The following is a 26575-nucleotide window of genomic DNA, read 5'->3' as shown; positions in this document are numbered from 1 at the left end:
AAGATGAATGAATTTGATTAAATTAAAATTATTCTATGAAAACTCTTCTCTTTGTTTACAGACATCCCATAATATTTGTAACCCCTACATTCCAAGATTATAGATTTTAATACTTCTAATTCCTATTAAGGACATATTAAAAAGTCTTCAAAATTAATCAAAGATAAGTAGCCCTTGGAAAAATGAGCAAAGGATACGAACATCAATCTGAAACAGGAAACCTGAATCAACAAGAAATATTTGGAAAAAATGCATCCCTTCCCCTTGCTCTGTGATGATGGGGATGTGGATCAAAATGACAAAGACAGGGGCTCCAGGGTGGTTTAATCCTTAGGCATCTGTCTTTGGCTGGGGTCATGATCCCAGGGTCCTGGGCATCAGGCTCCCTGCTTGGTGGGGGGCATTCCCTCTCTCGCTGTGTCTCTCTCTCTGTTAAATAAACAAAATAAATAAAATCTTAAATAAAAATGACAAAGACAGATTGTTTCAAGCTCAACAGATTGCCCCCCCGAAAAGAATCTAATAACACCAAATATTAGAGAAAATGTGAGGAAAAGGGAGTTTTCATATACTGTTGCAGGGGCTGTAGATTAGAACAATCACCGTGGAGAATAATTTTATAATATGTATTGAAGCAGCAGAATCTCATTCACTATGACCTGCAATTCCACGTCCTGCTGTATTGCATTACAGAAAATGGCACCCTGTACCTCATAGCTTATGACATTAAATGATAACTGGAAACAACCCGAACATCTGTTAACAGAGGAATTCGTGGACACAGTTTATTCCTACAAGGAATACTATATAGCAGTTAAGATTAATGAAGTTAAAAAAAAAAGTAAAAAAAAAAATTAGCTTAAAGAAGTAGCTATCCTAGTAGTTCATTCATTGACGATCTCCTCCATTCTTCCACCACTGGCCTTCTCTGGGGATTTCCTTTTTTTTTTTTTTCAATTTGTGGTTCCCTCTCTCTGGAACATTCTTTTCCCACAGATACCCTTCTGTGCCATTCCTGTGCTTTACCTGGTTTTCTGCACTCGTATTATCTCCTTGGGAAGACCTTGGAGTGGACACACTACAAACCATCCCACCTCCTCGACCTGGACAATTCTTTGACCTCCTGTATTTCCTCCTGGGTGGCTTCTCTTTTGCCCTACAAAAACAGATTCTGTTTCTGGGAAGTGGGTAAGTATTTTTGAAGCAATACATAGATATTGGCATACATTAGATGTTTACAGACCCCTTCACGAGATTTAAGGACTCCCTCACATTCATGTTTTCCTGTGGAAACTGACTGGGCCAGTCAGTTTCCTACCTTCTACCTTCCTACTGCAAACCCTCTCCCAGAACTATGGGATGAGTGGAAACATGAGGGGCAAGAAGCAACATGTGAAACCCTCCAGCCTCCTTGTGCCCTTGCAAGCTTGCTTTCCTGGGACCTTCTGCATGTAGACAAGGGACCCACCCAGGAACAAGACGGTGTCCAGTGGGGGAGAGCTGGCTGTGTCCTCTGAGAACACCAGGAAGCATGAGCAAGAGAAAAACGCCTGGGCTCAGATCCCAGTGAACTCGTCTGCTTCTCCTTGATCTTTTTGGAATATCATCTATGCTGGAAATGATCATTTAAAGCCACAGTCTAGCATAATGTTTGCATCCCGAGGGTTGGAACTGGAGTCATTAAGTCTTTCAAACAACAAGGTAATGTTCAGCTACTGCTCCTCGAGGAGGGGGCATCATTTAGCACACTGCAGGGTGCTGATGCGAGCTTGCATCCTGGGAACCTGAAAGCCTCGGTACCTCTTCTTTGACCTAGGGTTCACCTTGTCTTCTGTGGAGTAGCCTGGGAATGTGATCTCCTCGTTTTCTTAAGTTACCTAGCTAAGTGTGCTTTGAATTACTCGGGTTAGTGGAAAGATAAGGTAGACCCGGGTGTGGGTTGTAGCCATATTATGTCCTAGCCATGTTACCTTGGGCAAGCTGTTTCTTGATTGTCCTTCCCTTTCTCCACCCGAGTGGTGGAGTTATAAAACATCTACCTCCGCGTTTTGGAGGTCGATGCATTGAAATCGTAGATGTAAGGCAAAATGCTGCTCCAACTTGGACAGGCAAAAAATCATGCTTTCTGGCATAGCTTGCATCCTACCTCTCTCTGTGGACATATTAATTCTCCTTCGTACAAATCCCAGGTGATTACATTGAAAGGAATATTCTCTTCCACAAGCCCAGAGCTGTGAGGATTTTGTTTTTCCCCAGTTGGCTGAATGAGGTAGAGGAGAAAAAAAAAAAAAAGTAAGTGATGTTAATAAGCGATACCACTCATGTCTTCATGCTGATCTCCTTGTAACCAGATAACTTTCTTCTAGCTGCATGTATGAGCTGAACTTACCTAGTTCTCTAGAGAAGAAGGGAGATCGAAATGAGATGGGATGAAAGCCTGTCTCTAGATATTGAATATCCTGGCCTGGGAGAGGCTTAAACAAAAATTAAAAATGTAAGTCTTCATTTTGAGGGATTGTACCATAGCTGATATTTGGAGTCATCCTGATAGACCTCCATTAAACACCAACCAGTTTAGGGGTGCCTGGGTGGCTCAGTGGATTAAACCGCGCCTTAGGCTCAGGTCATGATCTTGGGGTCCTGGGATCGAGCCCCGCGTCGGCTCTCTGCTCTGCAGGGAGCCTGCTTCCTCCTCTCTCTCTGCCTGCCTCTCTGCCTACTTGTGATTTCTCTCTCTGTCAAATAAATAAATAAAAATCTTTAAAAAAAAAAAAAACACCAACCAGTTTAGAAAACCCCTTATCTGACATGATTGCCTAACAACTAAATGAAAGAAAGCAGATGAAGATCACTTTATTTTGATGAAGACACCCACACTAATTAAAGATTAAAGTAAAGAGGAGTGAGTCTTAACCCCTTCCCTTTTCTTCAGAGCCTCTCTGAATGCCCACTAATTAAGCAATTTTAACAACACACTGACTTTTATAACATTCTTGATGGCTACTTGGGTATAGCTATAGCTTGGTAAAGAGGTTGGTTTGCTTGTTTAATGCCCCCGATCTACTCCTGGTGACTTCCTTCTCTTGTACTTCTTACAACTTGCTCTACTCCATTTTCATCCTTATGTGTACAGGATGTCCTCCTCTGTCTTCAGCTAATTCGTGTTGAAACTGAACATTTTCAAGGTAGTTTTGTTAATCATCATTCCTGCACAAACCTCTTCTAACCTTTATATAATCTTGGGCTAGAACAGTGATTCTCTAGCAAAATAACTGGGGGTTATTTTGCTCCCCACCCAGGAGACATTTGGCAATATCTGAGGCCAGTTCTGGCTGTCCCAACTGGGTGAGAGCCATGCTAATGGCATCAATTGGAAGAGGCCAGGGAACATTCTACAAATCACAGGACTGCCCCCCACAACAAAGACTTAGTCAGCTTAAAATTTTAAAAGCCTGGAGGTTGAGAAACTCTGAGGTAGGGTAACTACAAGCTTTTTCCATTAGAGCTGGACATTCTGCGGAGTGAAAGATGGTGCCTTTAACAATGATGCTTGGATAGCTGGTATGACTTGGGACTTAGTGTTGCTGGTATTTGGGATCTGTGGTCCCCTATCTTGAATTTGTTTTCTTTTGGATTGATGAGGCATTGTTTCTAAGTATCGTTTTAATTTGTTTTCTTGACTTGCTGTTAGGCCTTTTTTTACCAGTTCGACTCTTAGCTACCCAAAGACAGGGGTAGGAGGTTCAACTTCTGTATCTTTCCCTTCTCCGTCTAGGACTTTCTCCAGAACACCTACTTGATAAACCTTCTTGACTGACTGTGCTTATTTGTAATCTCTGCTCACAACTGGGTCCTTGACAAAACCTACTATAAACTTCTCAACCATCAATTATACATAAAAAATGTGGATGAAATGATGGAGAAGAATTCAACAAATAGCATTGCTCATAATGGAGAGAAGATTCTACCTTCTACAATATGTAATTTGATGAAATATGCTAAGCAAGGTACAATCCCTATAATTGGTACTCATTTAAATTACTCATGTTTACTGTAAATGTTTTCATTGTAAAAAATGTACTTCTATTGAATTAGATAAGATTTTATTATTGAAAGCATGGTTAAACAATTAAAATGAACAAAGATGTATGAAGTTCCCCAAATCTTGATCGGGATCGAGTAGATATATAATAACTATAGGTGCTGTTTGCCTCCCATTACAGATAACACCTAATTTTAGGCCATCTAAATTGTCTTATAAGTTTTTAAAGTATCAATTCTAGGGGATTTTTGAAGTTACCGAGATGGTTAAAATTGGTTGGCATAGGGACACCTGGGTGGCTCAGTCAGTTAAGCATCTGCCCTCAGCTCAGGTCATGATCTTGGGGTCCTGGGATTGAGCTCCTGCATTGGGCTCCCTTCTCAGTTGCTTGTCCCTCTCCCTCTGCCTTCCCCCACCCCAACCTGTGCATATGCACTCTCTCTTTCTCTCCAAAAAAAAAAAAAAAAAGAAAAAAAAGAAAAAAAAAAAGAAAAAAGAAAAGTAGATGAAATCTTTTTAAAAGTGGTTGGTATGATAGTTTGCAGGGCTCTGTAACAAAGGATCACAGATTGGATGGCTTAAAAGACAGAAAGTTAGAGTCTCACAGCTCTGGAGGCTGGAAGTCCAAAATCAAGGTGTTAGCAGCTCTGGCTCCTTGTGACGGCCATGAGGAAGACTCTGTCCCGGGCCCCTCACTGGGGCCATCGGGAGACATCTTCTTCCCTCTATATGTGTCTCTGTGTCTGATTTCCCTTCTGTATAAGGACATAAGTCATATTAGATTAGGGCCCATCCTGAGGGACTCATTTTAACCTGATTATCTCTGTAAAGACCCTGTCCCCAAATAAGGTCCTTTTTTCAGATGTACCTCAACATATTCATTTAGGGGGTACACTTCTACCCATCACAGCTGATAAAGAAATGCCAATAAAGCGATTAGGGACTACATTTAAATTTTATACAGAGAATAATTTTATAGTACCTTACTATAAAGAGAAAATTGTGGAGTCCCTCCAGGCTGGAAATATGAGTGATAAACTTCAAGTTGTTGTGGGCCACTGGAAAATATATTATAGCAGTTTATCCTTTAAGATACGGAAAAGAACTTTCCTGAGGAAATCACATAGATAAAAATGCGAACACTTTTCTTCTGAGCATCTCAAAATACTTTGCCTGTCTTTTAATTTTTTTTTTTTTTTTTTTTTTTGCACCTCTCAAAATCTCTTGGGTGGGATATGGGACATCCCACAGGTGAGAAAACTGAGGTGAATGGAAATTAGATCATTTAGTTTCACATTATCTTCCCTTTCTAAACGCAGAAGTAAATTTGTTCCCTGCATTTGCTTTATTGGAGGTATGTCTGCTTGACTAGTTAGAGCATGAAAAAGATTATGGGATTCCAGGACTGTTGATCTTTAAATGGATTGTATTCATGAAATAATCAGGGTAGGGACGGGTCTGGAGGGCAGCCCAGGGATCTACCAAGGATGAGATCTGCGCCCACCCGGTGAGGGCTGTGGCATTCTCTGAGCCAGGATAGCCCCTGTCTGCCCATTACATCAGGCCAGGAAGAGAAAATTTAAAGATATATGCCTACCTTTATATAAACTTATGTCTACTATATATAATGCATATATGCATTACGTATATGTAATATTTAAATTTCTCTTCCTAGCCTGATGTAGATACATACGATATGTTATAGGAATATATTGTGTAGATACATTATAAAATGTGTATAATATTTTGTATTCCTCTGTCTGACAAGGATAGTGGACAGGGACCTGCCCCCACCCCCCACCCCCGCGACCCACTCCCATCCTACCACTCCGCTTGCTAGTGGACTTTAGGCAAGCGACTTTGCTTCCTGGACACCTGTTTTCTCAGCTGTAAGATCAGAATATCAGCTTGCATGCCTGGCCAGGTCTCCGACAACATTACAATCTGAAGCGGGAGGGAGATTGTCCCAAGTATTAAAAGCAATTCTCCCGCTGTCAACCCACGTGCTGAATGGACCCTCAAAGCGGAGTAATTGGGTAACCTCGCCCCGGCCCTGTCGCTTACCAAGCCTGGTTGGGGGTGGGGACGCCTGAGTATTTCCCCGAACAAAATGAAGAGTTCTCCAAGACGCCTAGCGCTAACCTTCTCTCCTTGCCCACCAGCCGCCCCTCCTCCCCTCCTGGCACCCCTTGCCCCCGACCCCTATCCTGGGACGCTCATCAGCCCTGCGGAGGGCTGGCCGCAGCGGCCTTGGGGTCGACGCTGTGAGCTCTCCAGATCGGAGAGGAAAAACCTCGGCACCCGGGGTTTGCCTTTTCCGGACAGTTTCAGCGATTGTCAAATGCAGGGGAGTTACAAGGCGCGGGGTCCAGGACTGGGCTATCTACACAGAGGCCCCTTTATCTGCCTCACTCCCTTACCGCGGGGCAGCCTCCGCAAGTTATCAGAGTGTCATGAACGGGGACAGCTGCTGGTAAACAAGGCGGATGTCGACACCAGCGCCGCAGTCCACAGGAATTTAACTTTAATCTGTCCCTTTGCTTAAAGGAGCACCACTCTCCTTCTCTCGGTTGCGCGCATCATTAATTCATCTCCGTCAGCGTTCCGATGGAAGGCTGGCATCCACTCGGGGAAACCCGCTGGGATCGGAAATTAATAAGGTGCTAGGGACATTCACCTTAGGTCAATTCGAGGGGACACGGAGAGAAAGAGAAGTTGCTCCGGAGTTCCCCTGCTTAGCTGGAAACCGATCCTACATATTTATAAAGGCGAAACTGGAGGGCTGCCAAGCGCCTGCATTGAAGTGATTAACAAATGTTTCTCTTTAAGTGGACACCTCTTGTTCTAAATATATTTGACAAGAATGCAAAGAGTCATCTGGAGGGCACCGAGGGCACCGCTCGGGCCTTCTCTGGCGCGGCCGGCGGGGATCGCAGGCCCGGCCCGGCCCGCGCCGCTCCCCGCTCGGTGCCAGCCGAGTTCACGTCGCCGGTGGGCAGGCTGCCAGCGCTGGCGGCTCCCCGCTGTTTAACGACAATGGATTTACTGCTTCTCTGCATATGGGTGTTATTTTGTATAAACAAGGTTAACAGTCCTTTTAAATTAAATGCACCACCTGGTGACTGAATGGGTGACCTTGCCAGCTCTTTTCACCTGGCTCGGAGAAGCCCAGGATCCCGCTCGCATTTCTACCTGTAGCTCGGGATTGGAATCGCCCTCCCTTCTTATTTAAAGAGGGGGAGCTGTCCTCCCACTCGCGCTCTGACCCTGCCGCGGGCGACCCGCACGCCGGGAGGCACAGGTGCGCACCGCAGGTGAGCCCCGCGCGACCACCTTGCGCGATGCGCAGGTCGGCTGCAGGCGGTGCCGGGGCTGTGCGCGGCGGCCGCCCGCCCCGGAGCTCCGGGACCGCCCCGGTCGGGCGGTCGGTGTCCCAGGAGAGTGACAGCCGGCCCTGTGGGCCCTGCCAAGGCTGCCTTCAAAATAAAGATCTCCAGAGGGGGCAACACCGTGAAAAAGGTTCTTTGTGTTTCACTCTAGCGTGGTATTGATCTAATATAGGCCTCGGCACTTTCCCCACCCTCCAGGAATTTGAACACCTGGAAAAATTCTCCCGGCTTTACATGTGAGGAAATTTAATGGTGTAAACAAACTCAGCAGGAAGCCCCCTTTGAAATGGGAAGGCGGTGGTGCCGAGCTGAACGGCTTGAAAGACTTTGCCTGGGAACGTCCACTGCGATGTTGAAGGATGGCTCGGAGCGGTGTTGGAAAATGGAGACAGAGAGCACTGCTTTAGATGCATCTAGAAACTTCGTCCAGAAATTTCAAGCAGGAGATACTTCGGTTACTCATTGAATGAAAGGCACCTCCTCACTCCCTCCTTATCATTTGCCAACCCCCATCCCCCCCTCCCCAAATAGGGCGGGGATTGGTCGGAAGTAACTGCCTTCCATTTTAGCCTAAATTCTAGACTGTCTGGCAGCCCCATTGCTATGCAAAGAAGGAAATCAGATCCGGAGAGCTGCGGTGACTTCCCCGGGGTCACCTGATCCAGAAGCCGGGCCCCAGGCCTGCAAGTCCAATGCAGTTTTTGCTGTGTTCCCACGGAGTCCTTGCTCTGCCCACCCAGAATGTGTAGTGTGAGCCAGAGCCCTTGGAAATTTGTTTTTGTTCTTAGCAGCATAAAAGTGACTGGTTACATCGTTTCTGCCTAAGTTCTTAGAAGCTCAACCAATAATGGAAATGTCTCTCTAATTAGGCAAAGTAAAGTAATTCCAGTAAGTGATATAATTTTCATTGCTAGAATTCTAACATACTTATATACATTTTATTAAAAAGAAGTCTGAATACAGATTTTTAAATACATTTTAGTGAGTGAGGTAAAATGTGTCCCCTCTTCCAAAATTTCCCTAAAGAGTACATTAAATGTGTGTGTGGTGCGGGATAGGGGATTAATATTAATAATATTAATATTTTATTATATTATTATACATTAATAAAATCCTTTGTCCATAGTCACAAAGAGTATTTCTCAGTAAGTCTGTTTCTAGTGGCGTGAAACATTTAGTGTGGACATACAGAGTGCTAGGTTTCGGGGGCAGAGAAATGAACAAGACACCATCAGGAAGGAGCTCGACTAGTTATGGAAAGTCGGAGAGATTGAATGTATATGTAAGAAACCTCTATGGGTAGGGTGTGGGGTCCCAGAGCTGAAAGCTCCTAACTCTGGGTGTCCGAGCAAACTTCACCTAGCTAGAAGTGCTCTACCCTAGGTGATTTCATGTGTGTTATTGGGAAACAAGTCGGAATAGGAAGATATTTACCTTAGTGATTACCTATCGAGATTACTGTTTGCCAGGCCTTCTCCTTGATACTGGGCCTAATCCGCCTAACACCCCAGGAATTGTTATCGACTCCATTTTACATGGGGGAAAGTGAGGTGTGGAGAAATTCAGTCATTTGGCCAATGTTTCACGACAGAGAAATGCAGACCCAAGCATGAGCCCATGCTCTTACGCTCGCTGCCCCTGGATGATTCCATGGGCATTGTATGCACATAGCTGTGTATTACTTTCTTCCTTTCAATCTATTTTCCAGGAACTAGTTATCACAATGGAACACATAACTTAAAAGTTACTCATTGCCAGACACTACTGTGAACTTTTTATACAAGCCTCTCATAATCTTCTCGCCCCCAAACCCTGTAAAGTAATTATTTCCTCACTTCACAGTTAAGGAAACTGGGCCATACATCATCATCATGGTCAGCAGCAACATCTACGTCTTCCTCATCACATTCAATAAACTTATCGCGGGGCGTCTGGGTGGCTCAGTGGGTTAAAGCCTCTGCCTTCAGCTCAGGTCATGATCCCAGGGTCCTGGGATAGAGTCCCACATCAGGCTCTCTGCTCAGCAGGGAGTCTATTTCCTCCTCTCTCTCTCTCTGCCTGCCTCTCTGCCTACTTGTGATCTCTCTCTCTGTCAAATAAATAAATAAAATCTTAAAAAAAATAAACTTACATAACTAAATCCACAGAGTATTTAGAATTATTGGATTTTAGGGGACAGGAAAAAAACCTTGACTATTCTTCTCCACGGTAAAACCAAATTCCCAGACTTTTCACCTAGAAATATAAGGCACAGAAACTGTCATGGTAAACACCCAGGAAACAAGACAAGCCCATGAAGACATGGACGTCTTTACAGTAGAAGGGGGCTTTGCAGAGATACTAGAGCAAAAACCACAAGAGAGAATGACAGTTGAGTACTGGGGTTGGCAGGAATATAAGAGGTAATTTCTAGTTAATCCTAATGTAGCCCTTCTTTAGGGCAAATAGATTTCTATTACGTTGTAGAAGGTGCTCTCAGAATATGAAGCTAATTACTTCACGATAAAGTATTTTTTCATAGATTACTCACCACTGTGACCTCCATCCTACACATCGTTCTACTGATACAAACATGACCCTCTTACTCCCCTCACCCCCGCACCCTAGCAAATCTACCTTGAGTCAGAAGAGCTTACCACTTCTCTGAATATCAGACCATGTCAGGAAATGAAGAAATGTTGCCTGGTTAGTGTTTGGTTTTGTTTCAGTCCATATAAGGGAGCTCTACTGATTTTTCCAATCACAAAAAAATAATATTATATATTAATAAAGAAAATTGGAAGAACTATAAAGAAAAAAAGGAAAACTCATTGAAAATTCTATGGCTGAAAATACTTTGGCATTTTTCTCTCCCAGCCTTTTTTCACATGAAATTTGTGAGGAAAAACTAGGACCACTTCGCAAACAAGTTTCATTATCAAATATTCTTTAAAATTTGTATTTTCAATGATTATATAATATTCATTGTAAGGATTTATTATAGTTTTCATAATACAGGTTAATAATTCCTCCATTTCTGAGTATATAGGTTATTTCTAATTGTTGCTCTTAGAAATAATCTTGCGCATATATTTTTGGCTGCTTATATAATTTTCCCTGGCTTGCATGGATTGCTTAGAAATGAAGTTATTAGATCAAAAATCGTCCACTTTTGCTGTATCATCAGGAATATGAACATGCCTAACACACAAGTGACTTTGGGGGGATAGGATAAGATTCAGAAGTTGAAGTGTGCACAAATTTTAATGCTATATTTGGTAACTTCTGCAAAAAAATTAAAAACATATATGTGTGTGTGTGTATATATGCATATTTTTTCCTAAACTTGAAAATTGCGCTGGACTGCCTTCTGTATTCCAGTCTGAAACTTCCCTTGTATCATATGTTGCTTCCTTAAAGGTTGGATTTCTGCCTTTTGGATGTTAACAAGGGGAAAAAAGAAAACGCAGTGGAGACGCTAGAGCTTAACGTAACCCACCATAGTTTGGAATTTCTCCAAGGGAATTTAGAAATTCTAGTTTGTCAAGTATCTCGTCCCTTTTGTTTTTTTGTTTTGTTTTTTTTTTCAAGAACACAGGCTTGTGTTCTTATTTTTCAGGAACAGCAGAAGGTTGCTATTAAAAGCCAACAAACACACACACAAACAAACAAAAAAACAACTTTCACCAGAATTTATAAACTCTGGAAGAGTAAGATATTAAGTAGTGCATTTATGGCCCCAAAGATACATTATGAATTTCTAAGGCATCTAACTTTGTCTTGCTTCATGGCTACATGAATTTGCAGTGCAATTTTAAATGGAAGTTATGTTTGATGTGTTCTATATGACTTCTTTCAGGTTGGGAGAAAATGGAGCCATTATTTGTTGTCAGAGCTCCTGGATCACCTGCTACCACTTGCTCAGCTCTACTGGGCTCAAGCTTTTCCTGTGGCATGACCCCCTGTTCATCTACCTCTGCCTGGCCCATGGTTTGCTGGATGCTCCCGGTGAGCCTGGTATCCCAAAGGACCTTCGTATCCACTGTGGTTGGGTGCTCTCAATTTCTGCTCGGCCTTGGGCAAAGCCACGGTACACTCCAACTCTTCAGCTCTGGCCTGAATGCCTTGAGCCTGAATACAAATAACATTGGAGTGGGAAGCTTTTCTTCTCAACTACGGACATAGCTGAACAGATTTTGCTTTAGTGCAATGAAGTGGAGCCTGAATTTATCTGGAAATGTGTAGAATCAGCAGAGAGCAGTAAACACAAGTCTAGGGAAGTGGGAAACCATTGTGAACGATTTCGTGTTTTTCACTCCCAGCAGGCATTTGGGCATTATTGTAAAGAACCATGTTTTCAAACCTGCCAATAACAGAACAGATCTTTATTCATTGTGGATGAGGCTTCCACTGGGAAAGTTGAAGCTCTCGTTCCTTTTTCGCCAACTAGAGAAGCTCTTCACAGTTCCAAGCTTCTGTTTTCTGACTCCCACGCCATAAAGGGAGATGTTAGATATATTTCCCATAGGATAACCTCAGGACTTTCTGGGGGAAATCGGACAGTTTCTATGGTGGCATAGAATGACAGTTCACCAGAGAAACAGTCCCAAGCAAAGGGCAAATATATGCATTCTGTCCATTTGTCTTTCCTCTGTGTGTGTTGTTGCCAACAATAGAATACCCTCAAGTAAGTTTAGGCAGAAAGGGGATTTAATAAGGGAAATGGGTAGCTCGTAGAATCACTGTGGTGGGGGGCGGTTTGCTGTAGAAACAGATTTGAGGCTGAGTTTCCAGAAACGTATCCCACATCAGATCACAAAACCACAGCATGAGTAGACATTTGTCATTGCTCCTTCATGAGCTGAAGACTCCCATACTTTTGCAGCTCTTCTGGGGCCTCCAGGGATGGATGCTAATCTTGCAGTGGGAACTCAATGTTGCAACCCAAGACTGGAGGCTTATGTTGCCACACGGACCCAGAAAATGGAAACTCTACCAGGATTTCGAACCAAATGCCCCTAGCCATGCAGGCAGCACCATGGGAGATGCAAGGGAAGCTGGGGATTCTGGTGCTGATTTCAACACTGGGTTTGGGCGCATCGCTGTATAGATCCTCTGGGTTTGTGTTCCAGCATTCACATTTATTCAGCAGGACGGTGCCTTCCAAGTTCTAGACAGGAGCCTGCAGCCTAGCAAAGTGGTTGACTGTCTGGGCTTCAGAATCAGTCAGACATAGGTTCGAACTTAGGCCCAGCCTGCTGCTCTCTTAGTGACTGTAAGAAGTCACTCGCCCTCTCTTCCTTTCTCTTCTGTGTGTCAACTTCCTTATCTGCAAAAGACACTGACTACCATGTATCTTGGTAGTCAGTATGTGGTAGAAGTATGTGATAAAAGTTTAAATGAACATCTACATCCAACCTTTTGTATAGTTTTTTATAACACAGTGAACATTCACAATTTGGTGGTTGTCATTCCAGTTACTAGTAATGGAATATAGGTATATGGTTTGGGAAGGAGGGAGAAACCCTTATTGCCAAAGATCATATGTTAATAGTAATAATAACAACAACAATAATCCCACTAGTAACAAACCAGCCTCTTCCCAAGCCACCCAAGTTCATTTTAATGTTTCTTATAAGATATTCCAGTTCATACAAGGAATTATATGGCTGAACAATGGGAAAATGTGAGGTCAGATGCTTCCTCAACTGTTTCCAAAATAAACAGTAACAGGAAGCTCATTCCCCTCTGCCTTAAAGCTTGGGAGGGGCGATCATGGAGGAGGCCCTGTTCCTCTGAGTTCTCTACGGGAGATATGGGAGCAGATCAATGCGTGGCCAAGTGTTTTAGCCGCACGTTTATTGTGTTTGACAGCGATGACAAGGTAGTGCGCACTGAATAAAATGACGCATGCACCCACCTCTCCCTCTCATACACACTGCTTCTATGTTCCCCGTGAGCCTCCTGAGCGAAAGCCAGTCATACAGAAAGCACGCAGGGTGGGAGTTGAGATCTGCCGCGGCCAAAATTACCCAGGAATTCCAGATTTCCAGAGTCGCAGAGGGAAGCCTCCCTCGCCAGAGGAGAAAGAACACAAAAGACTGCATGTTCAGTAGTTAACAGTCAGATCAACGGGGAAAGGCCTGCCTGGCCACAGAATTCCATTTCTTGGTCATCAAGCCGCGTCTCCTTCCCATGGTGTGGGCGGCCGAAGGACAAAGAAACAAGAGAGATCTACGTTTGCTGTAAATTTACACAAAACAAGGCAAAACTATTTTTTGATGCTTCTACTCCACTGTTCAAAATCCTACTTAGATGCCATCCCGTTCCCCCTCGCGGCCGCCGATACCCAGATGTTTCCACTTGCGATTAGGGCAGGGAGCATCCAGATGTTTTGAGGGGGCGGAGGAAGTTCTTTCATTTGTGGCAAATTTGAGAGGTGAAGATTCATTGACTCATGTAATAGTAATCTTCCTACCCCCGGAATTTGGAGCCGAGCTGCTTGCCCACTCTCCTAGTCCTGTGTGGGGTTATCTCACTGGGGTGGGACAGTGGGGGAATCTATGGGGCTGGGATTGTGTGGGCTCCCAAAACATCTACCACAGTTTGGATTTGCCCTAGGCAACTCCTTCTGTTCTTTTAATAAACTTTTTTTTTTTTTTTAGAATTTATTTCTATTTATTTGACAGAGAGAGAGAGAACACAAGTAGGCAGAGAGGCAGGCAGAGAGAGAGGGGGAAGCAGGCTCCCCACCGAGCAGAGAGCCCGATGCGGGGCTCAATCCCAGGACTCTGAGACCATGACCCGAGCTGAAGGCCGAGGCTTAACCACTGAGCCACCCAGGCGCCCCCCTTCTGTTCTTTTAAGGTCATTTCGTAGACATGGAGGAAACTTCTGGCCACATCACCAGCACGAACTAGCATCCCACGCTGGTTCTCCCGCCATCCTCTCCAAAGATTTGCTCTGGATTCATGGAGCTCCTGTTCTAGAAACCTCCCAGTTCTCGGCTCACTAGAACAACAGATCTTGAACCAAACAAATCTTTTCCGTAGTTTCTGAATCATTTTTCTGCTTACCCGGAATTCAGTTGTATTTCATCTTCTTGCCTCCCTCTCCCCACCCCTCTCCCCGCCAAGCCCTCCTGCCTTGTTCACTCTGTCCCAGCCCCACCGTTCTGTCCCTCGGATACACTTTGCACACTAGTGCCTGGATGAGCGGGAGGATGGATGGGGGAGAGTTTGCCTCAGTTGTTCCCTGTGTCCAAAACGTTCTTCCCCAGATGTTCCCAGTGGCCCCGACACATTTCCCTGCGGTCTCTGCCCAAGGGTTCCTTTTTGGGGAAAAAAACCTTCCGTTTCCACACTGGGTGAAATGTCAGTGCCCTCCACCACGTCCTGGTTTACTTTTCTCCTGCTCACCATTTCCTATCCCCACCTGGCAGGGCAAATAATGGTTTGCTTAATTGATCCTGTCTGTCCTTCCCTACTAGGATCTAAACACTGTAGGGGAAAGGTAGGGGTCTTGTTTTATTTCTTGCTGCCTAACCATGGCCTAGAACTCTACCTCATACAAGTTGGGCCCTTTACGAACAATATTGTTGTTATGCTTCTGTTTTTATGCAGTTTATGAAAGATTTGTTCATCCTCTATAGACATCGGTGGGACTCCTATTCTCTTATGCTCACAATGGTTCTTTTCCTGAAGAATTAGATGAGAAATAGGGGTGCCTGTGTGGTTCAGTTGGTTAAGCATCTTAGGTCATGATCTCAGGGTCCTGGAATCAAGCCCTGCATCAGGCTCCCTGCTCAGCCAGGAACCTGCTTCTCCCTCTCCCTCTGCCCTTTCTCCTGCTTGTGCTTTCAAGCTCTTAAATAAATAAACAACAAAATCCTTAAAAAAAAAAAAAGAATTAAATGAGAAATGGGGTTAGCTATTTCCCAAGGTTTTCAGAGCAAATATTCAATGGTCAGGAGGCAATTAAGGACTTTGCTTTTTTGCTGCTGCTTCAGAAAGAGTAAACACCTCATTTAGGAAAAAAAAAAAAAAAAGAATAACAATCCTGCAGGTATAATGCGAGGCATAGTGACTATAGTTAATACTATAGTATTACGTATTTGGGAGTTGCTAAGAAAGTAGATCTTTTAAAAGTTCTCAACATGAGAAAAGAAATTGTAATTATGTGTAGTGACGGACGTTAGTGCGACTTATCGTGGTGATCATTTTGAAATATGAATCTTTATATTGTACACTGAAGCTAATATAATGTTATATGTCAATTATATCTCAAAAAAACTGACTAATAGATCTCTATCATCTGAAATGACTCTTTAATGTCCTTTTTTCAAGAGCTGAGCTTACAAGGAAGCCTGAGAACATTTCTGTCCCTGCCCTGACTCCATTCATTGTCCTTCTGGGCCCAGGAGGGCATCAGATGCATGACCTCTACCCTGGAAATTTCTCATTCAAGGGTTTTTTTTTTTCCCCCCTGTAAATATAATCTGATCTTTCCCTGAAATTTCATTTTAAATTTGTGACAAACTTTTTTTTTTTTTCCACTTTCTCTTATTGGTCACACTCTGTAAGAATCTTCTGCACTTTGTACTCCATGACTGAACTTTGAGTTGCTTCCTGGATGATTCCTTATTGCTCTGCTTCTCTGTGAAGACACCAAAACCTCAACGTAAGATCCCAGTCAATATTCGCAAACCAAGTGAGCCGTCACTGGGGCTTCCATTTTAAAGCACAATAGGGTGAACTTGCTAACTTCCAGCCCTCCATCTCGAGATGGCAAGGCACTGTTTTATTAACATTCAGAATTTCTTAAAAGTTGCTGGGATATGTTTTTGAAGAGCATGATTCCTTTTGTGTGGGAAGAAATAATAAAGATAATAGGGTGAATGTATTTCCTAAAATGAACCATTGTGTTTCCATTTTGAAATTCTCTGTCAAAATGGTTTTCTTCTCAACAAGTTATAGCTTTCTGTGTAGGAAAAAAAAAGAGCAGAGATCTGGCCAAAAAAAAAAAAAAAAAAAAAAAGAAAATTGTGCACAGCTCCTTAAAGAAACACAGGAAAACCAAGTATTAGCTATGGATAAACTGACTCATTGACCCAAGTGTTGACCTAAATTCCCTCTGATTATATTAAGGCCAAAGGAGGGCACTTTAGACCTGCAGTAAGTTCCGCCATCTTCGACACAGAAATACACTGACTCAACATCTTGTTATGCTGGAGATTCACGCTCTACAGTTGCCCTTCAAGAACAGAGAAAATCCTAGCAAGTCACTGTCCTTGGTTGAATGATGCCCAGAGAAAAGGAAAAAAAAAAATAAAATCGAATCTCCTTTTCACTTAAGCAGTTTTAATTCCTCAAGTTAAGCGGAGAAAATAAAGATGTGTAATTGGGAGTCCAAGGCCACCCACGGTTTTCTACTGAGCATTACCTCGGCATCCGCACAGAGTTCTTGTGTTCTAGCATTTCAATAGTTCAATGTTCACCTCTTTTTATATTTGGACCTTGACAACACAAATGGAGATACTATGTAGTCTGTTAAAATAGGACAGATAGTGTGCACGTTTCATTATTCACCATTTTTAAAAATCTGTATTTTATGCTGGTAATAATTATACAGGAATTTAAAATCCATGGCCTTTTCCAATAAATGGTCTTGAATGATGCCCCCATGAGCTTAATTGTGTTTTTTGTAAATCAGTTGCCAAAAAAAAAAAAAAAAAAATCTCTTGATGGACTTTCAAAGATCTCTTTCGTAGAAACACTGGGGTCTTCTAATTACTTGAGTACAACTATCCAGTCTGAGAGGATGACCTTTCACCGCCTATCCAAAAAAAGAGCACTCTGGAGAGACAGGTGCCGTAATCTGGGTTTAAGGCTTCCCACCACCATGTTGAGAGCCCGTTTCCTGCACCACATACAAACAGTGGCCAGAAAACCCAGGTTCAACATTCACTTTAGCACTTGCCTGTGTTGCTCTTGAGAAATTCTCCTGCTTACAATGAAGAAAGGGTCTTATCCCAAACACCAACCCCCTCCCTGCCCCTTGCCAGGTGGAGATGAGAACACATGGAGCCTCATAATCGGTTTGTGGGAAACTGTCCAGAGGGAGACAGGACAGAGGAGATTAGATCTCAAGGAGGTGGGCAAGTTCACGGGTGGTTCTAGTATTGTCTCCCATAATTCATTTGAGCACCAGGAGAAAGGCTGAATCTTGAGTCCTGCCATGGGACACCAAGTGGAATGCTTCCCCACAAATAAGTAGACAAAAAGATTCCAACATCTATTGAAGGAACTTTTAAAACAATGCATGGAATGATCTTAAAATGCTGGGTTCCCCGTGGGAGACATGTCCTCACACTTGGTTTTGCAAGAAGAATTGAGGAATGGCAGTGCGTGCTATAAAGTAAGACGACCTCGTACATTTTATTTTTTTCAGAACAGTCAACAGAGAAAAGTTCTGTTACTTTGGCTTATGATTTCTATCTGTAAAAACTTAAAAAGCACTCTAAAAATCACCACAGTTTTGTTTGTTTGAGGAAGAGCTTCCTTTAGTTTCTCACACAAACTGAACTTCTCGGTGTGGATTCTCTAAGTTCTGGCTAGCAAATCTCTTCCTTAGCATTGGGCTCATAGTCTTATTGGCATTCCATGTGGAAGCAACAGAGAAACTACAGTTCTGCTTTTCCTCAGAGCATCAGGGTATGGGTTGTAGGAATAACCCATGTTCGCTTTCTCTGTTTTAATGACAATGTTTCTAGCGAGGCAAGGGGTCACTGGCTGCAGGACCCCTGTCTATGCCAGATTCCTTAAGGGGTTTTGATCTATTCTGCATATTGGCTTTCCATAAAGGTTCTCTTTTTCTTTCTTCAAGGTGTGGTAACATACCTATAACACCAACATTACCATTAGTGACATTTAGTGCTATTAGCGATGGTATTGGGTCATCATCGCTAGGAGGATATTTAATTAATTAATTAATTTTTATTTATTTTTTAAAAGATTTTTGTAATTTATTCGACAGAGAGAGAGATCACAGGTAGGCAGTGAGGCAGGTAGAGAGAGAGAGGGAAGCAGGCTCCCGGCTGAGCAAAGAGCCCCATGCGGGGCTCAGTGCCAGGACCCAAGATCATGACCCAAGCTGAAGGCAGAGGCTTAGCCCACTGAACCACCCAGGTCCCCCTAGGAGGATATTTTAATCACCCCAAAAGGAAATCCCATTCCCCTTAAGCAGTGACTTCCTATCACCTTTCAGCCCCCAAGTCCTGGCAACAACCACTCATCTGCTTTTTGTCTCTAGGAATTTTTTTTTTTTGGACTCGATTTTTATATTTCTTATAAATGAAATTATACAGCATGTAGCCTTTTGTGTCTGGATTTTTTCATGTAGCATGCTGTTTTTAAGGCTCATTCATGTTGTAGTAACGATCAGAATGTCTTTCTTTTTTAATGGCCAAATAAGATTCCATTGTATGGATAGGCCTCATGCTGTTTACCCACTCGTCAGTCAGTGGACATTTGGGATGTTTCCACCTTTTGGCTAGTAGGAACTGTGCCGCTATGAGCACTTGTGTACGTATTTTTGTTTCAACATCTGTTTTCAATTCTTTCAGATATATATTTAGGGGTAGAGTTGCGAGGTCATATGGTAATTCTCTGTGTAACAGGGAGGAACACCCAAACTGCTTTCAAGGTGCCTGCCAGCCACACACAACACATTCCTGGCAGCAATGTGTGAAGGTTCCGATTTCTTCACATCCTGTCAACACTTGTTATTGTCTCCTTTTCTGATAGCTATCCTCGTATGCGTGTAGTATTGCGTATGGTTGTGAATTACGGTTCTCTAGCTGTTGATGACGTTGAGCATCTTTTCATATGTTTCTTGGCCATTTGTAGACCTGTATAAATGCTTTCTTTGGGAGAAAGTGCCTTGTCGTTTCAGAAAAAGACATGGTCAATGACATGGAAATGTGCTGATTTTTCTAACTCAGCCTGGTCACTTGGACAGACTGCCATTGGCCTTGAAACATATTTGGCACCTGCTGGCACCTTGCCATGTCTCTTGACTTTTGTAGCTAAGATTTGTGTTCTCTCTTCTTCCCTCTGTCCAATCCTTTAGTACGTCTTCCATCACAAACCTGATCTGTAGCTTTGCTTCTTGTATTTATTCTGACATAGAAGTTAGCAGCATGTGCTCCAGAGTCCAACTGTGAGAGTTAAAATCTCATCAACTCCACTTACAAGCTTTGGGACCTGGAGGGAATTTATTCCCTGTGTCTCAGTTTTCTTTATTTTAGAGTGCGTGTGTACGTAGTGCCTGCCTTATAGATTTGTTGTATTAAGAAGGGAATGTCTATAAATTACTTTGCCTGGTGTTTAGATGCTCCATGAGAAGTACTTTTAAAACATCACACATCCCTCTCTGCGTTCTAGTTTGCTTGGACTGACAATCTCGTAATCCCTCCTGGGTCCCCTGTTGAGGCCTGGATAATATGACTTTTCGTGTCTTTCAGAAACCTTAGTTAGGACCATCTTAAAAACATTGGGACTGAGGGTTTTTTGGGGGGTGGGTGGGTGGATGGGGTGAGCCTGGTGGTGGGTATGACGGGGGGCACATATTGCATAGAGCACTGGGTGTGGTGCATAAACAATGAATTTTGGATCCCTGAAAAAAAATTAAATTAGATTAAAAAAAAACAACACTGGGACTCAATGCACAATACTGAAAATCATGTAGCCACTTGATTCAGAATCTGTTATGTTGCAGTTTATTTCTGGGGATATAATATATTTATTTCTGAGAAGGATAGTTAATAACATCATCCATGTTTTGCTGAGTGCCAAATGTGTGCCGGGCTGTGTGCTATTAGGGGTTCATGTATGTCCCTAATCCTAGTAACGATCCTGAATATTGATGTCAAAGTACTCTGCCCTATCCACAGGGGACAAATTCCAAGATCCCAGGGGATGCCTGAATAGTGAAATGGTGAATAGTAACCAAAGCTCATATATATTATATTTTTTCCTATACATACATACCTACATACGAATGATAAAGTTCATAAAGTGAGCACAGTAAGAGATTAACGACAATAACTAATAATCAAAGCGATCGATTAGCACAACATTGCAACAAGAGTTCTGTGAATGTGGTCTTTCTCTCCTAAAATAGCTTGCTAGACTGTACTCACCCTTCCTGTGACGAAGTGAAATGATAAAATTCCTGTGTGAGGAGCTGAAATGAGGTGACAGACAGAAGCTTTGTGACACAGCGTTGGGCCACCATTGACCTTCCGACCCTACGTCCAAAGGAAGGGCACCTGCTTCTGGATTGCTGCTGACCATGGCTAAGTGAGACCCCTGATAAGGTGGTCTTATACTATGTATCATCTCTTTTTTACAACTGAGCCAAACAGAGGTTCAGCAAGTTAAGTCGCTGGCCCCGCGGTCTCAAGAAAGGTTCGTAAATAGCAAGGATAGAATTTAACACCCGGTCCACCTGACCCCAACGTTTTTTGGCTCCTTCCTTGTCACCACTCCTGATATTAGAGCGAATTGCTCATTTAGGTGCTGCCTGGAATGTTTGTATTTAAGGGGAAAATTCTGAAGGTGCCAGCAGTCAGCCATGAATACTGACAATATGGCATCTGGACAGTAAATCTGAAGCAACTGCGCTCCTCTTTGCATCCTTCCCATTCTCCTTCCTACTCGTTCTTGCTGCTTCCTTCTACCGGAGGACGGAGGATGAAATGAAATGATAAAAACGAGGAGAAAGTTCTGCTTTACATTTGGAGGTAGAATTTGGGTATGTGTCATCTGTTGGAAGGATTTGGAAATCATTCTCCAAGAATTAAGAGCCTTTACCTGAATAAACCAAACTTGTAGAAGTAGGATTTTGTGTACATTTGTATCTGGTCCCTGAAAAACTACAGTATAAAGCAAGGTCCTGCAAGTTTGTTAATGAAACGAAGGATGTTGGGCGGGTGTAGGAATTCACATTTGCAATGCTTAATGTAAAGCCAATTATAATATGAAATTAAGATAAATTCAGCCTTAAGTCATTCAGATAATTAGATAAATAGAATTTATATTTAATAAGGTCTAATTAGCATATTTCTGTATCACAATTTCTAAAAAAAAAAAAAAAAAGAAATTTACTATCCACTTTCTCTCCATATACGCCTGGGGTGGTAAAATAAAATTTCATCTCAAGTACAGCTCATCTTCTACAAATTCCCAAATAATCATGTCTGTATTCCTTGTTCGACAGTATAAACCATGTGAGGCTTGTACCGTTGTGGGCAGCAAGTGACACAACCGGGCAGTCACCTGGGCCTGAACTCCGAGCTGAACCCTCCCCACTTGGTACTGGAATACATTTGCCTTACTAGCTTCCCTTTTGACCTCTTCTTCCTTCGTTCTGTTTGCCTGTTTACTGCAGTTGTTATGTTATCTTTGTGTATTGTAGCTGTAATTCCTGTTACCTTTTTCTGAGCCTTTAAATAGAGTGAAATAAAAAAATATAACGTAGTAGACACTGTGATAAGTTCTGGACAGGGTACGTGAGCTCTGGATGGCTTCACTGTGTCAGGTTTCCCGTGGTAGTTAAAAAGTGGATTTTAGGGATGCCTGGGTGGCTCACTGGGTTAAAGCCTCTGCCTTCGGCTCAGGTCATGATCCCAGGGTCCTGGGATCCAGCCCCGCATTGGGCTCTCTGCTCAGCGGGGAGTCTGCTTCCCCCTGTCTCTCTCTGCCTGCCTCTCTGCCTACTTGTGATTTGTCTGTCAAATAAATAAATAAAATCTTTTTAAAAAGTGGATTTTAATCCTGTTTAGAAAGAATAATTGAGTTGAATCACCTCATTTCTTGAATTTCTCAGGCCATGGTATACTCATGAAATGAGCAAAGAGTGGAGAATAATTCTCTATGTTCCAGATGGCTCTATCCATAACTACCCCTATTTAAAACAGCCAATGGGGTCCACGTTTGGAGGAATAATTGAGATGATTCCAAAATGTACACAATGTTAATACACTGTGAAAGATATCTAATGAGAAGACAAGTTTCAAATATAATAATCTTGGAACAAAACAAAATAATTTAAAACTTTAACAAATTAAAGATGAATATTTTAATTTATATTTTTGGTATTAAAAAATTAAAATTTAATAAGAAATTAACGCTCTTAGGGTTTGCGCAGGAAAGTGCCCTGGGCAGGCATCACCTGTATCCTCACCTTGCTTTAGCTGATAGTAACATCGTTAGAACTTTTCTTTCAGAGCTTTTTGTAAGTTTACTTGATCTTGGGCCCTGCTGGATGTTCACAGGTGTTTGCTTCTCTGCAAATGGGCTTACGCCTGGGCATGGCTGCTGGAGGAAGGGCCACCAGGAGCCTGGGCCATAACTAGACTAGCCTTTGGCTGGAGTGCAGCATGGAACAGGCCAAGCATTGCTTGCAATGTTGCAGAGAAGCACAATCATTTATACTGTGACCTCAAAGGATTCTTACTCTGTAAGAGTTGACTACAGGCCCCGGTTAGAAGAGGTCAAAAAGAGCTATTCACACATCCTTGTGAAATAAAACAAATTTATACTCACACAGAGCAGTAGCGATTATAAAAGACCAAGTCGACTGCAATTTACACAGCTAGATAGTTTTGATTGAAAACGGAAACTGCAACAGAATGTTGATAAAGAAATTTCGCGTATTGTTCCCCACTCCTTCTAAACACAGTTTTAAGCTCTAAAGTCTATGCATGTGTCTGTCTACACAACTTGCATCACTTAGCCACTTAGGACCCAGAGGGATGTGGATGGATCTGGCAACTTCTAGGCAGAATTCGCAGAGAGAAAATCGCAATGCAGCAACAAATCATTCTTCTTTGTGTATTTCACAATTTTTTTTTTTAAATGACACAAGTTTTAAGTTTTTCCTGGTAGCAGCTCCTGAATTCATTTACTAAAGGTTGCTGCAGGATTCCAGCAAAAGCATCTATTAACCACAATTGAACACTTGCAGGAGAAAACAATGCCCAGTACCCCAGCAGGGTTGTTATTTTGTCTGAGTGTGAAGCTGTGTTTGATTTTACTTCACCAAGTCTTTTATCTGAGAACATGTGCGAAGTTCGAGTGTACTGCTTTTAGAGAAGGAGGAAGGTAACATCGTTTTGAAAAAATGCAACACTGAGTCATGCACGCCTAGGAGAATTGCTGTGTTTACTACCAAATGGGAATGAGTTTCTGTTTCCAAACTCTGCATGACTTGGTGTGTTGCTGAATTGAGAATATTGGAGTACAGAGATGAGGTACTTGATTTTTTGGGGGGTCATGTCTGTATCCCTACATCCCCGATTGCCAGCTACAGATGTGTGTGTGTGCGGGATGTGTCCATGGAATGAAATATGTAGACAGAACGAAGGAGGGAGGGAGCAAAATAAAATACTGACAAGTAAAAAAAAAAAAAAAAATCAGTAGAATTAAGCCTCTTGATAATATTTGTCTAGCAACCTTACGTATAGAGTAGCAGAAAGATCAGCGACTGAGCAATTGAAAACAGAATCCACATTCTTTTTCCCCTTCAGGGAAATGGACTGGGGATGCCACATACATTCTCCATTCCAAAATGGAGATATTTATTTCTCAGATCGAATTAAGTTAAACTTGTAAAAATATTACATTTGGCACTGTAGGATTTGGTGTTTTCCTTACGTGCTTTTATTTTCCCGAAGATTAATATTTTTCCCTGCCAACCTTAGAACTCAAACGGGTGTTCTCATGGCTTTGGAGCTTCTGTTTGCATCTTTAGCAAGAAATCCCTTTTAAAATGGGCGAATTAATTTGGAAGAATTAGGTTAACAAGTCATATCTGAAGTGAGCTGGTTTACATTGTGGTTTGTGGTGAGTTTATGGAGGTTTTGCGAGAAAACTCCAAGTGCTGAAAGCAAACCTTCCTTAGACCGTAGTGCCTTTATGCACTAAGCACAGAATTTCCTTTTGTGGTCTGAGGTGACGTGGCTTTGGATAATAAATATCTGTAAAAAGATTTCCTGAGGTTGACTGCAAGGCATCATTGACGCATTAAGTAGTTGATTGCACGGCTTTCCACAATGGAATTTGAAGCCTTTTAAACATACACCTATCTATATGTATGTCTGTGTGTGTGTGTGTATTTTTTTTTTTAAGTAACATCACTTCTTAATCATGTCCTAACAGACAATAATTATCTAACCCCCCATTAGTTCTAACACCCCACACTGCTTTTTGGTTTGTGGGCCAAGAATTCATGCATCATCGTTTTGTATTTCTTTCTTTATCCTTTCATTATCCTGTGTCTCCAACTTTGAGACCAGGAAAATATAACCTTATGGCCCCTCAGTTATTGGAGTCCTGATAGGAGTTTGAGAAAGAAACACACACACACACACACACACACGGAAACCCACAGCATGCCCACATTAACTGGGGACACTGGTTTCCATTTATGTGTAATCAAGAAGCAAGCAGCCCATTTACCTTGAAAAATAAAATAAGAAACCCGTCTCCCACCCCATATTCTCTTTCCAAGGATGACTCCCCCGCCCCAACCCCGTCCACCGCCCACGGGCAACCTGTTTGTCAAACTTGGCTTATCAGAGAATAAATTCTCTTTTTGTCACAGACCTGGTAACTCCTCAGGAGAGGTGGATTTTTGGTAATGAGGCAAAATATTCCAAAAGCCTAAGGCTCCCATTGTCGTTGACCTTTAAGGCATGTTGCAGCAAAAAAGTCAATTCACTTTGCACATGGTGCAAAGCGACAGGTGGTAGAGAACCACGGGGGCCGCCTGCATTCCTCCGTTCGCAAACTCCTGGCCCCTGGTATTCTGGGATCTACACTACCTCCCCCCAGGTCCTGACTGACAAGCTAATCGGTGTGCTGGGAAGCACTGAGCTATTGATTGCACTGTAACAGAACACCACCCCGTCAATGAAACTGCAATGAAATGCTTCAACGCCGAAGAAAGGAAGGCCATTGGACTGTGGGGCAACTGGAAGAAATTTGCTTGTAGGTAGTGCGGCAGAAATGAAAGGCTCTCAGGAGCAGGGCCTTGAAAAGCCAGGTTATTAAAAAAGCCACAAAGCCGGAGTCTGGCTGAGTGGAGAAAAATAGTTATGGCTCAGCTAGGCGTAGCTAAAAAGGAGAAGGGAGGAGAGGGTGGGGGATGCAGCTTTCAAAATGGCGTTAATCTCTCGAGTGCTTAATTTCTTTTCTTTTATGGCAGCTTGTAGGATAGCAACAAGTATTCGAGCAGTTAATAATTTTAAACAGTTTAGCTTTCCTTAGGCAATATATCTTTAGCCTTAATTAAAATTTTATTTTAGTCAGAAAAATATTAAAATGACATTACGATCCATCCTCTATGATGGGGAATATATGATGGTATGAATATTTTATTATACAAACTATTATTAAGCAGCTGCTGACATATTCTCTCTCGAGTTCTACTTCAGTTGTTTAGAATGCATTCACTTTTTCTTAATAATGCCCCATCAGCTTCCCCTTGAAATACTGGAAGGTGCCATGTTAATTAGAAACAGAGGCCAAATGCTTATTATATATATTTTTTAGATGCATCGAGGGGAGGTGTATAAGGAAAAGCTAGGTGGTGGAACATTGGCTAATTCATGGAGAAGGTGAGACTTTTGACAGAAATAGTGTTTGTGTAATCCCAAGTATTCATCACAAGCCACCACACAAATTGAACTTGACCACCCTGGTTACATGTTTTACACAGGAGAAAAAATGTAAAAAAAAAAAAAAGAAGAAGACATCTTGCACCGTCACCAAAGCCGAAGAAGAAGAAATCCGGGAGCTGGAACTGATGTGTTTGTAACCTTTGTAACCTTTTACCTACCTGTTGTCAAGTTGTGTGTGGGTGTGGTTGTGGGTCTGGGCGTATTTCAAGAGTTAAGCCATTGGGTCTCATCAGTGTATGGAATTTTAATAATGAAACAAATCTCTAGAAGTTACCTCTAACCCCAAACTAGACAGAAAATAACCATCAATTTTCATCTGTATTTCCGTCTTTCATCTCCGCAGCTAGTGCCTACCACGATGGCATTGAAGTGCTCCTTCAAACCAATTAGATTAATTTCAATTTCCATTGTGTGTTGGAA

The sequence above is a fragment of the Meles meles genome, chromosome 6, assembly GCF_922984935.1.
Source record: "Meles meles chromosome 6, mMelMel3.1 paternal haplotype, whole genome shotgun sequence".
Taxonomy (NCBI): domain Eukaryota; kingdom Metazoa; phylum Chordata; class Mammalia; order Carnivora; family Mustelidae; genus Meles; species Meles meles.
Note: the sequence above shows the minus strand (reverse complement) of the source record.